Source organism: Hemiscyllium ocellatum, chromosome 19, assembly GCF_020745735.1.
Source record: "Hemiscyllium ocellatum isolate sHemOce1 chromosome 19, sHemOce1.pat.X.cur, whole genome shotgun sequence".
Taxonomy (NCBI): domain Eukaryota; kingdom Metazoa; phylum Chordata; class Chondrichthyes; order Orectolobiformes; family Hemiscylliidae; genus Hemiscyllium; species Hemiscyllium ocellatum.
The window spans coordinates 63,546,027-63,560,003 of NC_083419.1; the positions used below are offsets into that span (position 1 = coordinate 63,546,027).

The 13,977-nt window shown below is 43.2% G+C and overlaps 1 protein-coding gene across 1 annotated transcript in view; it reads right to left on the reverse strand.

The window, feature by feature from the left end:
- LOC132825010 (V-type proton ATPase 116 kDa subunit a 4-like) overlaps positions 1-9,854 on the reverse strand; it is a 75,280-nt gene extending 65,426 nt beyond the window's left edge. The window contains exon 1 of the mRNA XM_060840004.1: positions 9,639-9,854. The gene's annotated coding sequence lies outside the window, so the exon portion shown is untranslated. The remainder of the gene's footprint in view (positions 1-9,638) is intronic.
- Between the last annotated feature and the right edge of the window lie 4,123 nt (positions 9,855-13,977).

Here is a 13,977-nt window from a genome sequence, read left to right on the forward strand (position 1 = left end):
GTAGAGTTGACAGATGTTTTTGTGATTTCAGGTTTTGCCAGCTGTTAGAAGTTCCACTGTCATGATTCCAATTTTAAATTGGTTTGCAGCACTCAGAGTGAGACTATATCTTCGCCTGCAACACATGAGGGAATAGTCTTTCGACTGTGGCCTTCACAATATGCTAACATTTGAATCCTAGCTGGCATACATGAGAGTGTTCAATCCCACTAGTTCACTCCAGTAGAGTTGCAACTGGCTTTCTATCCTCTATCCTCTATCCTTGTTTATTCTTCTAAGAGTAAAGCAGAAGCTATGTGTGTAGTTTGGCATGTAAGCCACAACTTTTCCAATCCCTGAATAACGTGCACATTGATAAGTCCATTGAGATCATAAGGTGAGAAATGAGATTCATAACATTGGGAGAACAAATCCAATTTTCCACAGCAATTACAGAGCAGTGAGAGGTCTGTTTGCATGAATTATTATTCCATTATTCCCTTATTTTACCTTATTTTCACTTCAAGAATCAGAATTTCTGACTGCAATTATATTTGAGTACAGGAACAAGGATATCTTGCAACAATTATGTAGAACCTTGGTGAGGCCACAACTGTAATATTGTGTGCAGTGTTGGTCTCCTTATCTGGAGAAGGAAGTTTTTGTTGTATAGGGAGCGCAGCAAAGGTTTCCCAAGTTGATTCCTGGAATGGCAAACTGATGTACGAAAAGAGATTGTGTTGGTTAGAATTGTATTCATCTGGAGTTTAGAAAAATGAGGAATTTAAGTGCAGAAAGATGGTCCCTGATCCTGAGGGAGTGCAGAACAGGGGGTTACAGTTCAAGGATAGGGGGCAAACTTTTTTGGACTGAAATCAGAACTTCCTTCACCCAGAGAGTTGTGAGCCTGTGGAATTCACAACCACAGAAAATGGTCAAATATTATGTGTTTTCAAGAAGATCGAACTCATGTGACTCAAGGGATATGGGGGGAGGGCAGGATTTGGGATTGAACTCGATGATTAACCCTGACCATGTTGAATGGTGGAGCAGGCTTAAGGGGCTGAATGGCTTACTCCTGATCCTACATTCTACACTTCTACATACAGTTAAATGCAGTTTCCAACTCTCCCACTGCCAGAAAGAAACAAGAAGATGACAACTGCTGACATGAACAACAGAGTGGTTACCTGGTGTCACCAGTTCACTGCTTGCTCCTCTGCACCTCCACCTTGGGCAGCAGTGCCCAACATCCCAGGGGACACTCCATGGGCAGCAAGCACCTGAACCCCTGGCCATGGAGGTTGGCATCAGACATATACCAGCCTCTTCACTCACTTATGACACATTTCCAACCCACTTACAATATAGAGCTGCACTTCAGTGCCACAGTGGATGGCACCAATACCTTTCATTCTAATACTGCTGCCAGGATATTTTGGCAGAGTTGTGGACAGGAGTAGGCTACAAACTCCTGATCTGGATCAGGGTGCATCGCAGAACTCCTTGTTCGCTCCCTGAGCATTCATTCACTTTGTACCTGCTGAGTAGCTCCCACCATCTCTGCCTTGTCTTATGATGTTTTGCCCCCTCAGTCAGAGCTTAAAGACTCACAGTATGTCTGTCGTACCTTGCAGCTTAGCGCAGGCATAAGATCAGGCAGCTGTTCCTGGTTGTTAGCAGTGATTAGTTAAGGAAGTATTGCTCTACTGAACCATGATACATCAATCTCACACCTACACTGGGCACCAACAGCTTATAGATCAAATACATTGCATGTTCTTCAACCAAGTGCCCATGTCCCAATGTCAAAAAGTGTTAGAGTCATAGAATATGGAAACAGACCTTTCAGTCCAACTTGTCCATGCCATCCAAGTTTCCCAAACTAAACTAGCCCCTCTTGCCTGGCTGACTTTAGTCACATTTTCATTTAAACATTCCAAAGTAACACAATGCTGGTTTGGTCCACGTTTGAGTCTTAGCTTGATTGGACTAATTACAAGGACAGACTGAAGGCAGAGATAGCCTGAAGCTGTGTCACTCATAGTTACACTCCAAACACACTCATTTGGCAATATTTATTATTTAACTCAGGAAACATCAAATATGTTTTTAACCATAACAGATTGTATCTCTGGGAATTACAGAGAAGGTGTCCTATAAACCCACATCGGAAAGGTCAAAACTTTGCACGGAGAATTCTAGTTATTTTCCTAAGAGCTCAGCTCTGAGAATCTCTCTAATGCTTCACAAAATGAACTTGCAACTTATTGAAAAGGTAAGTATTGGAATTATTGGAAGAAGGAACATGAGGTGTATTGTGTGCACCATTAGTGGTGTGTAAATAGCCCAATAATTTGTGTGATAGACACAAGCTGCAAATTGCCATGGGTTGCTGGATTATTTGTGTTTCCCTACTATTATCCTCAAGATAAGATGGGTAATGAATTGGAAATGAGCAATGCCATGATAGGTAGGTAGGTAGGATAGCTCGTTAATGAGGTGTTTTTGGTAAGACATATTGAGAAATCTTGCACAGCCTGGAAATGAGAATCCCTTCAAAAAACTCAACACGGCTTGCACTTTGCCAAAAAGATGAGTGGTAGATTCATCTCATTAGATGTAAGGTTTGAAAATGAGGATGAGATTTTTAAGCTCTTTGAGCCAATGTAGTTCATTCGGTACAACTGTGGTGGGTGAACTAGACTAGATCCAAGTCGAGAAATGGGCTTCAGAGTTACGGATGAGCTCAAGTTGATACAGCGTGCAAGTTTGGGATGGCCTTGAGAGCACAACATGAATGAAGGGATTGATAGTAGAAGAAATGAAGCGAGGATGAAGGTGCCCAATGCAATAGAAGTGCAAGTTAGAGGTTAAGAGGCTACGTAGGCTCAGCTCAGTATCAGAAAACCTGGTGAGCAATCATATACTCAGCTTTGGACAGTGCTGGGAGGAAAGGGTGGACCTTGTCACTCATATCAAAAGCAATGGAGTACGTCTTCCCAATATTAAAATTGAAGGGAATTTTGTCCTTCTCACTGTTAGATATGAGATGAGCATCAGTCAAAGCAGAGACAGTGGTGGTGTTGGATGTTATTGGCATGCCTTTACAATGTGATGTGCTGCTGAAGATGTCTCTCAGGGGCCCGCATAGTTAGCAATAGCAGAGCAGGCCTAGGATATATCCTCGCTAGACTCCAGATTTACCAATGTGGAAGTGGGAAGCGAATTCATTGCAAGTGATCCTCTGGCCACAATGGAATATATAAGAAAAAGCTCCACCCACCCACTGGGATATCAACTGGGAAAGAGTAGGACGTTCCGGGTGAGGGTGGCTTGACGTCATGATCCATGGGTCGAATGCTTGGGGGACACACATTGGAAGCATCTCTGACAAATAATCCAGCAACTTGTGCCAATGGGGGGGCTTTCAAACCTATCTCTCTAACCCTATCACCCGGGGATGGGGGATGTTTGATAACTGAAGAGAGTCTAATGTGTCAACCTACGGCCTCATATGGCCAATGGCAGGTGGGCTTCCCAATACCTTCCTTGAATTGCATTGCAATGGGTTTGGAGGGCAGGTTTGTAGTACTAGGAAAGGCATGTGGACAGGTACCAGGAAAGGGTGCTCATAGCTTTGTGTTTAATTTACTAACACCTACCTCATCCCCTCCCCAACATTACCCACTTCCTGTTAGCCCCAGGCAATTCACTCTCAGAGGAGTGTAAAATTCTGCCCCATATTTGAACCCATCCAAACAAAATTCTATTGAGGTCACTACACAAAATGGCTAGGATGATGAAGAAGTAGGTAATGTCTTGTGTTTCTTGGGACAATGATGTCTTATGTCCCATCGATAATGCAGGTGTGCTGAGGGAATCAGTGGAAATTAGGAACGTGCAGGAGGCCAAAATTAGGCATTTTCCAACTAACCCATTCAGAGATGTGATAACACATCTCTGAAGCAGGTGGAGTTTGATCCTGGGCTTCCTAGCTCAGAGGTAGGACACTACGACTACACCACAAGAACCATGTGTATCTTTCTGGACCTTTTTCCCTCTGACAGGAATCCTGTGAATTTTTTTTGGATCTTGGTGGTCCTCATAACTGGATATTGGAATACGTATTTTAATCAAACTGATCAGAGATGTTATGACACACTTGTGATAACCCCTACAAGGTCCATGGAAAATCATTAATTAATGTCCCTATAGAGTTCATTGAGTATGAATTCCCTTGGTAATGGCCTTCCCAGTTGGAACTCATCACCTGAGCCCTTGAGAAAGCAGACCCAGCCTCTCCTTCTTGCAGCTCTCCCTCACCTCTGATAATTTGCATTGCTCTTATTGGGCTTTGCAAGTAATTGGCTACATTAATTGGCTACATGGGTGATTTACTGGTGGTAGTTAATAGAGGAAAAAAATGTCATGGTGATTTAGTGATGGGGAGAAAAAAATTCAGTTGTGTTTAAGAACAATTCTGATTGTAAAAAATAAAGGAATGAAGCAGACCCAGGAATGGGTATGCAGAGCTGATTGTCTCAGGCTGGTACTAGCCTGTGTATGTCACAAGTAGTGGCTCCATTTTGGTGTTTAGCAATAAATGATGCTCCTTTCCAGTCAGGCTTCCTGAGATTCCTGGCTCAGACGTGAGGAGTGACTGAAACAACTACACAGACTGAACCGACGTGTTTCACCCCACCATCAAATTTACCACGGACTACTCTTAGGTGTCTATCTCATTCTTGGATACGTGCACCTCCATCAAGGTTGTGCACCTCAGCATCTCACTCTGCCGCAAACCCATGGATAATGTCACGATGCTGCACTCCTCTAGCTTTCCACCCAAAACATTTTGAAACAGCGCATACACAGAATCTGTTCGGATGAGGAAGAAAATGACGGACACCTGTAAGTGCTCAAGGATGCCTTCATAAGTACAAGGTATGATGCTCAATTGGTTGACCATCAGTTCCGACATGCCACAGCGAGAAACTGTAATAACCTCCTCAGGAGACAGATACAGGATGCAACCAATAGGATACCCTTCATTGACCCGGGAGCTGAAGGACTATGCCATGTTCTTCGCAGCCTGCAACACATGATGATGAGGACGAGCACCTCACCAAGACCTTCCTTACACCTCCACATTTTGCCTTTAAACAATCACCAAACCTCAAATAGATCATTGTTCGCAGCAAACTGCCCAGCCTTCAGGACAACATCGACCATGCACACTGTCAGAGTGTACGCAACAGATCCTCATGTGTCTCAGCCAACATTGTCTATCTCATACACTGCAGGCAAGGATGTCCCGAGGCATGGTACATTGGCGAGACTGAACAGACGCTACGACCATGGATAAATTGACACTGTGCAATGATCCTTCCCAGTCAGAGAACAGTTCAGCAGTCTGGGAAATTTGACCTCAGACCTCCGGGTGACCATCCTCCAAGGCAGATTTCGGGACAAGCAACAATGCAGAGTGGCCGAGCAGAGGCTGATACCTGTGGGGAAGGCCTCAACTGGGACCTTGGGTTTATATCACACTACAGGTGACCCCACTACACTACACACACACACACACTCCTACATATTCATACACTCATGCAGACCCTCTCTCATACACAAGCTCTCTCTCATATGCACACACATGCTCACCCCCCTGCACTCACCCCCAAGCACGCACCCTCTCACAGACTTATTACCTCATCACACTCACACACATACTTGACCAAGCTTACATACCCACATGCACATGCTCACTTTCACACACACACTCTGTCTCTTCTGCACACACACACATATAAGTTTGTGGGGTGAATTTGCATTTGCAGAAATACTTTTTGTTTTGCTCAAAAACTGCATGAATCCATGTCAAGTTCTGTGGGCCCCACTTTAGAAATAGAATTGACTCAACATTGATACAGACTTTACCTTCACATATTTAATGCATTGTCTGAGCTGAGATGACACCTATTATTAGATAAGCTGATGCCGCCTTGAGAATGTAATTCTGGCATTTAAATATTAAGGAATCTAAACCACCATATCCCATTCTAAAAGATGACAGACTTAATGTAAATTTGTTTAAGAACTATAACCTGATGTTGTTTGATTTTTGACTGACGTTGTTTAATATATCATTCCAACTCCATGACACTGCAACCTTTTGCTATAAATTCTGTGTTGTATGATCATGTTCCACAACCACCTGATAAAGAGGCAGCACCTCGAAAGCTAGTGCTTCCAAATAAACCTGTTGAACTATAACCTGGTGTTGTGTGCTTTTTAACTTTGTCCACCACAGTCCAATACCGGCATCTCCAAATCATGACTACCTAAGGAGGACAACATTAAGAAGTTTCAGACAAATGCAATGGGCTGAGAACCATCCAATCCTCTGGACCTCAGAGCAGAGGCTCTGGAGGTAGATTGTGATATCAATCATGTGACAAACTACTGTTGGTCAAAAGAAAGGATAGTCAAAGTGTCATAGAATGTCATTTGTAACTTTGATCAGAGCTGTTTCACGTTTGCAGCAAGGATAGGAATACGACTGAGAAAGTCAAATATGCGGCAGAATTCTCCTCTCCTCTGGGTGTGGGTTGGCTGGCAGCAGTGGATAGAATGGCCATGTTAGTGAGGTTAAATGTGATGTCATGGACTCTTATCCTGATGCCTGGCAACTTTCCCCTAAGCCCATAGCAATTCTATATACAGCAAAGAAGACATGGGGCCCACCTGCCCTTGGGGCAAATGAATCCTAACATTTACTACAGCAGGGCATCCGCCAGATTCTTCCATATTTGGTTGAGTATAGAACCAGTTTGAAGTCTGCCAGATCCTACTCCTGGGCAAGAAAAGGGATGGTGCTTCTTTATTGGTTGCCTGAAAATGTCGAGGCTCAACCAAAGTGTTCCTCCGGCCGTAAACTCTCTCATCCTACTGTGGCCCTGCCATGAGCATCACATGTCCCCTTTCCTCTTCTCTTCATCCAGAATCAGCAATGGTCCTCTGAGGGTGGTCAAATGTAGTTCCACTAACAGACACCAATTCCAGTGGCGCTGCTGGAATCATTCGATGGGCCGGCAGCTCTTGGGAGTGGGCTTCCTTTCAGATGGAGATGAAAGCCTTGCCTCAAAACCGCTAAATGTAAATTGGCTGCAGGGCCACCTATCATTGAAGAAGCATGCTCCGCACAGGCATTCCTGCCAAGATATTAGCTCCATGGGCAGGACCTAATGGGAAATATGGACACAGATTTTGGCAGTGTTTGCAAGTTCAATGCTTTTAGATTTGTACTGCTTAGTACTTCATAAAAGAGTGCAGACATGATTGAATATCCGAATCTAACTGACAATGGGAAATTTTTAGTTTCATCGACAGTTGGTGTTATCTGGCGGTATTGGTGGCTTCTGCATTGGTGAGGTCCAGTCAGGACTCGTAGTGGTGAGGGCATTGGTGGAGACAAGATGACACCAAAGAGTGGCAACTTTCATTCCAGTGGCAGTGACGAGGTGAATGGGACTTGTGCCTGGCCCCAGGCCCACCGCCCATGATGGAGTATTTAACAAGATGGACTGTAAAGATGAGCATTCTTTATTCATTCATGTTTCTGCCTTTAGTTTCAATGCTTTGGTTTATTTTCTTTTTAAAATTGTAGTGGAGAGTGAAGACATTATAACCACACTTTTCACTGTTACAAAATACATGTGGCTCTGAACTAATCAAATCAAACAATCCAATTCAAGTTAAGGATTTCATCCAGCACTAGGTAGCAACAAAACACCACAATCCTGTGCTTTGTTAAGGAGGAGTTGAATTTGTTTGTGGAAAATAACTAGAAGATTTTACTTCTGCATACAATCTAGCACACAACTGATACATGGATTCTCAAGTTAACAGCCTCTAAATTTCATGAAGCTTTCCACACTTTCAGTGGCAGGAAAGGTATGTTATGTGATCAGTTATACTTGTTGAACTGAGGACAAACCAGAAGATATCAGTTGTTTTTCACAGCATCAGCCCTCCCCTCTAAGATTCATTGTGCAAGAAGTTGCTGTCTAATTGTATTTACTGACACTTACATTTCTTTTTATAACTGAGATATTTCACATGGTCATACAACAATTCAGTCCACACTGTTAGGTAAACAGAAATACTCCATTCCAAGACTTGACTTCTCTGGAGAAGTGATGATTTAGTAATGAAAGAGTAAAAGCTCCACACGTTTGGAAGGATGTCAAGACCTCAGAGAGAATGAAAAGGAGATTTTAGGAGATGACGGGTTTTGAAACATAAACAAGCAGAACCTTTTTCTATTAGCAGGTCCAAAGAACATGGATTTAAAGTTAAAAAAATCACAGCAGAGAATGCAAATTCTTTTCTGTGTCACTGTTAAGACCTGGGAAATATGACTTGAAAGTTTGGAAATAAATCCAACAGGTACTGTCAAATTGGATAAATAGGTAATGGAAGATAATTGCAATACTGTGAGGAAAGAGCAGAGGGAAATGAACTTACTAGATATCACTTTCAAGGATGCATAACGGTCTCTTTGTAAGTTATTTCTACAATTCTGGGTGACTGACACCATTCTACTAATTCTCAATACTTCAATGTTATCAAAAATTGTGCTGGCTATGCATATGCACTGAGGACAGGAACAGCTAATTAGACACTCAATGCTGATGTGGTACTCACATTCTTGCAGTTCTTTAATCTTCATCAGTCCCAATTCATCTTCCAATCGGTGTGGTTTAGGGGAGACAATGGCCTAATGATATTACCACTAGACTATTAATCTAGAGACCCACGTAAGGATACCTGGGTTCAAATCCCACCGTGGCAGATGTTGGAACTTGAATTCAATAAGGAAAAGAAAATCTGGAATCAAGAGCCTACTGATGACCACGAAACCATTGCAGATTGTCAGGGGAAAAAAAAACATGTGGTTCACTAACGTCCTGTAGGGAAGGAAACTGCCATCCTTACCCGGTCTGGCTTAATTGCGGCTCTGGGCCCACAGCAATGTGGGTGACTCATAACTGCCCTCTGGGATGGACAATAAAATGCTGGCCTAGCCAATGACATCTATATCCCCTGAATGAATAAAAAACATAATGCAATATTGATGTTGCTGAATTGGAAAGCGATAGGGGAACACGTTGTAATTCTAAAGTAGCTGTACATGAGCAGTTAGTGTAGAACCACAACTCCATTGAGAAATCCATTGGTTTTCAAGGCAAACCCACCATATTAATGTGGTGTGCTGCACAATCACACAATGTTCAGTTCATTGTCAGTACTCAATGCACTGGCACCAATGTAAACACAATCTGTAGTATTTACAGGATCACTGACACTCCTGCTGGACTCCTGACTGTTCACAAATTCCACAGTTACATTTTTGTGGTCCTCTTCATATACTCCACCAAACTATGCAAAGAACTTGGTAACTTAAGACTAGTTTGAAATTCAGTCCCTCAACTGGCAAAACCTTTTAAAAAAAGCTGGAAGCCACAGAGCAAGTAATACACCATTTTCAAAGCATGCCTTCTCCATCCTGCTCTGACGAAGCAATATTAACTCCTTGAAAGAATACAAATAAACTCTTAGTTTACTCAACTTAAAAGATCGAATTGAGAACTTACATGTGCAAGCTATCTTCTCTGGGCCTAAGCCGAACAGCAATGCTGTGCAGTATATCTGTGCAGTACAGGTAAAGCAGCTGTGGAAGTGAATGCTTCCAGGAGCAGCTCAAGCGTACATGGAATGTCGACAGTGTGGGCAAAGGGCACTGAAAGGAGTTGCAGCTAGAGCCGGAGCTGCCTGGTGCTGAATCATTCACAGTACCATCGAGCAGTCACTTTTCAGCTCATTTCAGTTTGCTTTCACATCAACAACCACACCTACCCAAGCAGCAGTGAACTTGCAGCTATACACAGTTATCCACCCCTGAGGAGGAGGATTCTTGAAGAAAGGGACAAAAAAAAAATCAGCTTCACTTCGTCACCTGAACATATTGCAAAGCCCACACCGACCAATTCAACCGTATTTCTATTCAATCAGACCTACATTTGTTGCTCAACCCTAACTGCCCTTGAACAGAGAGGCTTGCTCAGCCATTTCAGAGGGCAATTATGAGTCAACCTAAATTGCTGTGTGTCTGGAGTTACGGGTGGCTACGCTAGGTTCACTAATGTCCTCTAGGAAAGGAAATTGTTGTCCTTATTTGGTTTGACCTAATTGTGGCTCTGGACCCACAGCAATGTTGATGACTCTTACCTGCCCTCTGGGATGGGTAATAAAATGCTGGCCTAGCCAATGATGTCCACATCCCCTGAATGAATAAAAAACATAACGCAATATTGATATAGATTTCTTGCCCTAAACAATGTTACTGAACCAGATGAGACCTTGCAATAGCAATGATAGTCGTGGTCTCCATGACTGGGATTGGTCTTGTATAATGGATTTATTGATTTACAACACTGGCATCTGCCTGGCAATGCGGGAAATGGAGGACAAATCCAAGCCAAACAATTATCGCCCCATCAGTCTACTCTCGATCATCAGTGAAAGGATAGAAGGTGCCATCAACAGAACTCTCAAGCAGCACCTGCTTAACAATAACTGCTCAGTGATGCCCAGTTCCACCAGAGTCACTCAGCTGCTGACCCCATTACAGCTTTGGTTCAAACATGGACAAAAGAGCTGAATTCCAAAGGGGAGGTGAGAGTGACAGTCCTTGATATCAAGACTGCATTCAATCGAGTGTAGCACCAAGGAGCCCTAGGAACATTTGAATTACTAGGAACCATTGGGGAAAATTGGCCACTGGCACAAAGGATGATCAGGACATCTCCCAAGTGTTCTTCAGGGTAGTGTCCTAGGTTCAGCCATCTTCAGCTGTTTCATTCATGACCTTCCCCCCATCATATGGTCAGAGTGAGGATGTTCACTGTTGATTACACAATGTTCAGCACCACTTGTGACTGAAGAGTCCATGTTCAAATGCAACAAGACCTCGACAATATCCAAGCTTGAACTGATAAGTGGCAAGTAACATTCAGGCGACACAAATGTCAGGCAATGACCATTCCAAGAAGGTACAACTTAACCATCGCCCCTTGGCGTTCAATTGCATTGACATCTTGGAGTTACCTTTGAGCAAAAACTGAACTGGATACACATAAACACAGCGGCTACAAGAGCAGGTCAGAGGATAAGAATATTGCATTGAGTAACTCACTCCTGACTCTTCAAAGCCTGATAAGCATCTACAAGGTGCAAGTCCAGAGTGTGATGGAATACTTCCCACTTGCCTGGATAATTGCTGCTCAAACTACACTGAAGAAGCTTGACACTATCCAAGACAAAACCCCCAAATTGACTGGTACCTCATTCACTCCTATTGTTGCTGATGCTCAGTAATAGCTATATATACCAGCTATGTGGTGCAATGCAGAAATTCACTGAGGCTCCTTGACCAGCACTGTCCAAACCCATGACCACTTCTATCTAGAAGAGCAAGGGCTGCAGACAGAGAGGAGCTCTGCCACTTGCAAGTTCTCCTCCAAGCCAATTACCATCCTGACTTGGAAATATATCACCATTCCTTCACTGTCGCTGGGTGAAAATCCTGGAACTACCTGCTTAATGGTATTCGAGTCTACCTCCAGCACATGGACAACAACAGTTCAAGAAGTCAGTTCACCACCACTTTCTCAAGGGACAGGCAATGAATACTGGCCCATGTCCCACAAGAGAATAAAAGGAGAATCCATATTCCACCAGCTGGCGTAGTGGGATTTGAACCCAAGAGTCCATAGCTTTACCCTGAATCTCTAGATTACTAATCAAGTGGCATTATCACTACAATGTTGTCTTCTTCGGTACTCTTGAATAAAGTACTTTTGAAGTGTAGTTACCATTGTAATATAAGAAACATTGCTGCTAATTCGCATAGAACATAGGCTCAGAAATTACAATTTGGTCATGACCAGGCAATCTATGTCATTGATGCTGGTTGAGGGAGAATATTAGCCAGGATATGTCTCAGTTCTTCTTTGATAAAGTGCCATTAGTCTTCTACATCCAGTCAAGAGGGCAAACAGAGTCTTGGTTTATCATCTCATCAAGGAGAGAACACCTCTAGTGGAACAACATTCCCTCACTATTGCATTGAGTGCCAGCCTTGAATATTTTGCTGGTGCCTTAAAGTGAGGTTTGAACACTATTCTTCGAGCACAGAGATGAGAGCACTGTCAATTGAGCAACGGCTGAGAAGGGCCTGAGAGGACAGATGGCATACCCCAATCATGTAGACATAAGAACTAAGAACAGGAGTAGACCATCCTCCTGAGCCCCTTGAGCCTCCTCAGCCATTCCATGAGATCAATCGTTGATCTCAACCTCACCTTCCTTCATGGACCCCTCGATTTCCTCAGTGTCCAAAAATCTATTGATTGTCTCGTCCTCCTTCCCATCTTGAATGTGTTTTTCTTCTGAACATCCACAACCCTCTAGAGTAGAGAATTTCAAAGAGAATTCAGAAGCCTCTCAGTGAGGACGTCTCTCCTCAGCCACATCCTAATTGGCTGATCCATTTATCCTAAGACTTTGGGGAGAGGGGTTAGTTAAATTGCTTAGCCCCTGAAGATGGATGTTGGATTGTGATACATGATTAACTTACATCCTGTGAATAGGATGCAGGTAGTACACAACTCACTGCCATCTACTCATTATAACAGTTTAAGCATACAATTGATAGCACCCACGCTGTACATTAGTTGCAGTCACCAACAGAGAGCCCTATATATCCCACAGTACTTAAAGCTAGTCTATATCACTTTTGGAGGTTTCTATCTGAGACTTTTAAATGAAATAGTGAGAACATTGGGGTGCCTTAACGATAATCTTCCCAGGCTTTCTCTGGATTCGGCAAATATCCTTTCAGTTTAGAAGATTGGACTTCAGGTTGAGACAGTAATTACAGTTGAGGTTTTTGTTACATGTGGACAGGGCAGTTAAGAAGACTATTGAGAATAGGAGTTGGAACGTCATGTTGAGATTGTACAGGAGCTTCTTCTGGAATACTGTGTCTAGTTCAGGTCTCCCTGCTATTGGAAGAATATTATTAAGCCGGAGAGGGTTCAGAAGATATTTATCAGGATGCTGCTAGGAATGGAGGGTTTGAGTTATAAGGAGAGGCTGGATTGGCTTGGATGTTTTTCACTGGGGTGTAGGAGGTTAAGGGATGACCTTATAGAGGTTTTTAAAATCATGAGGGGTATAGATAAGGTAAATGGCAGGGTCTTTTCCATAAGGTTGGGGATTTCAAGACTAAAGGGTGTACTTTTAAGGTGAGAGGCAAAATATTTTAAAAGGACACGAGGGGCCACATTTTTACCCAGAGAGTGGTTTGTGTGTGAAATAAACTTCCAGAGGAAGTGGTGGATACAGGTACAGTTACAATGTTTAAAAGACCTTTGGATAAGTATGTGAATAGAAAATGTTTGGAGGAATATGGGCCAGTAGCAGGCAGTTGGGAGTAGTTTAGTTTGGGAATATGGACAGCACGGACTGATTGGACCGAAGGGTCTGTTTCTGTTCTGTATGACTCTATGACTCTGCAGACCCAATTAGCTTAACATCCGTTATCAGGAAATTACCATGGTCATCTTTCCCACTGATGGTCTCTCTGCAGAAATAACAGGACTGTCAATGGGTCAGAATCCAGTGGGATATGTAATAGACTTTGCCCTGTCTCTAACTTGGATTCAACTCTAACCTGCGGGTTGTGAGAGGGCCACCGGGGCATGGCATGAGTTACAAAAGGTCAGTTGGTGTTGGATCTGAGGCTGCATCAACAGGAGGAATACAGAGGAGAGAAAGGAACAGGAGCGGTTCCCTCTTCTTGGTGCCTTACCCAAAGCTCCTGCTGTGGAAACAGAATGGATGTACTGAGATGAGCTCTCCCAGAATCAG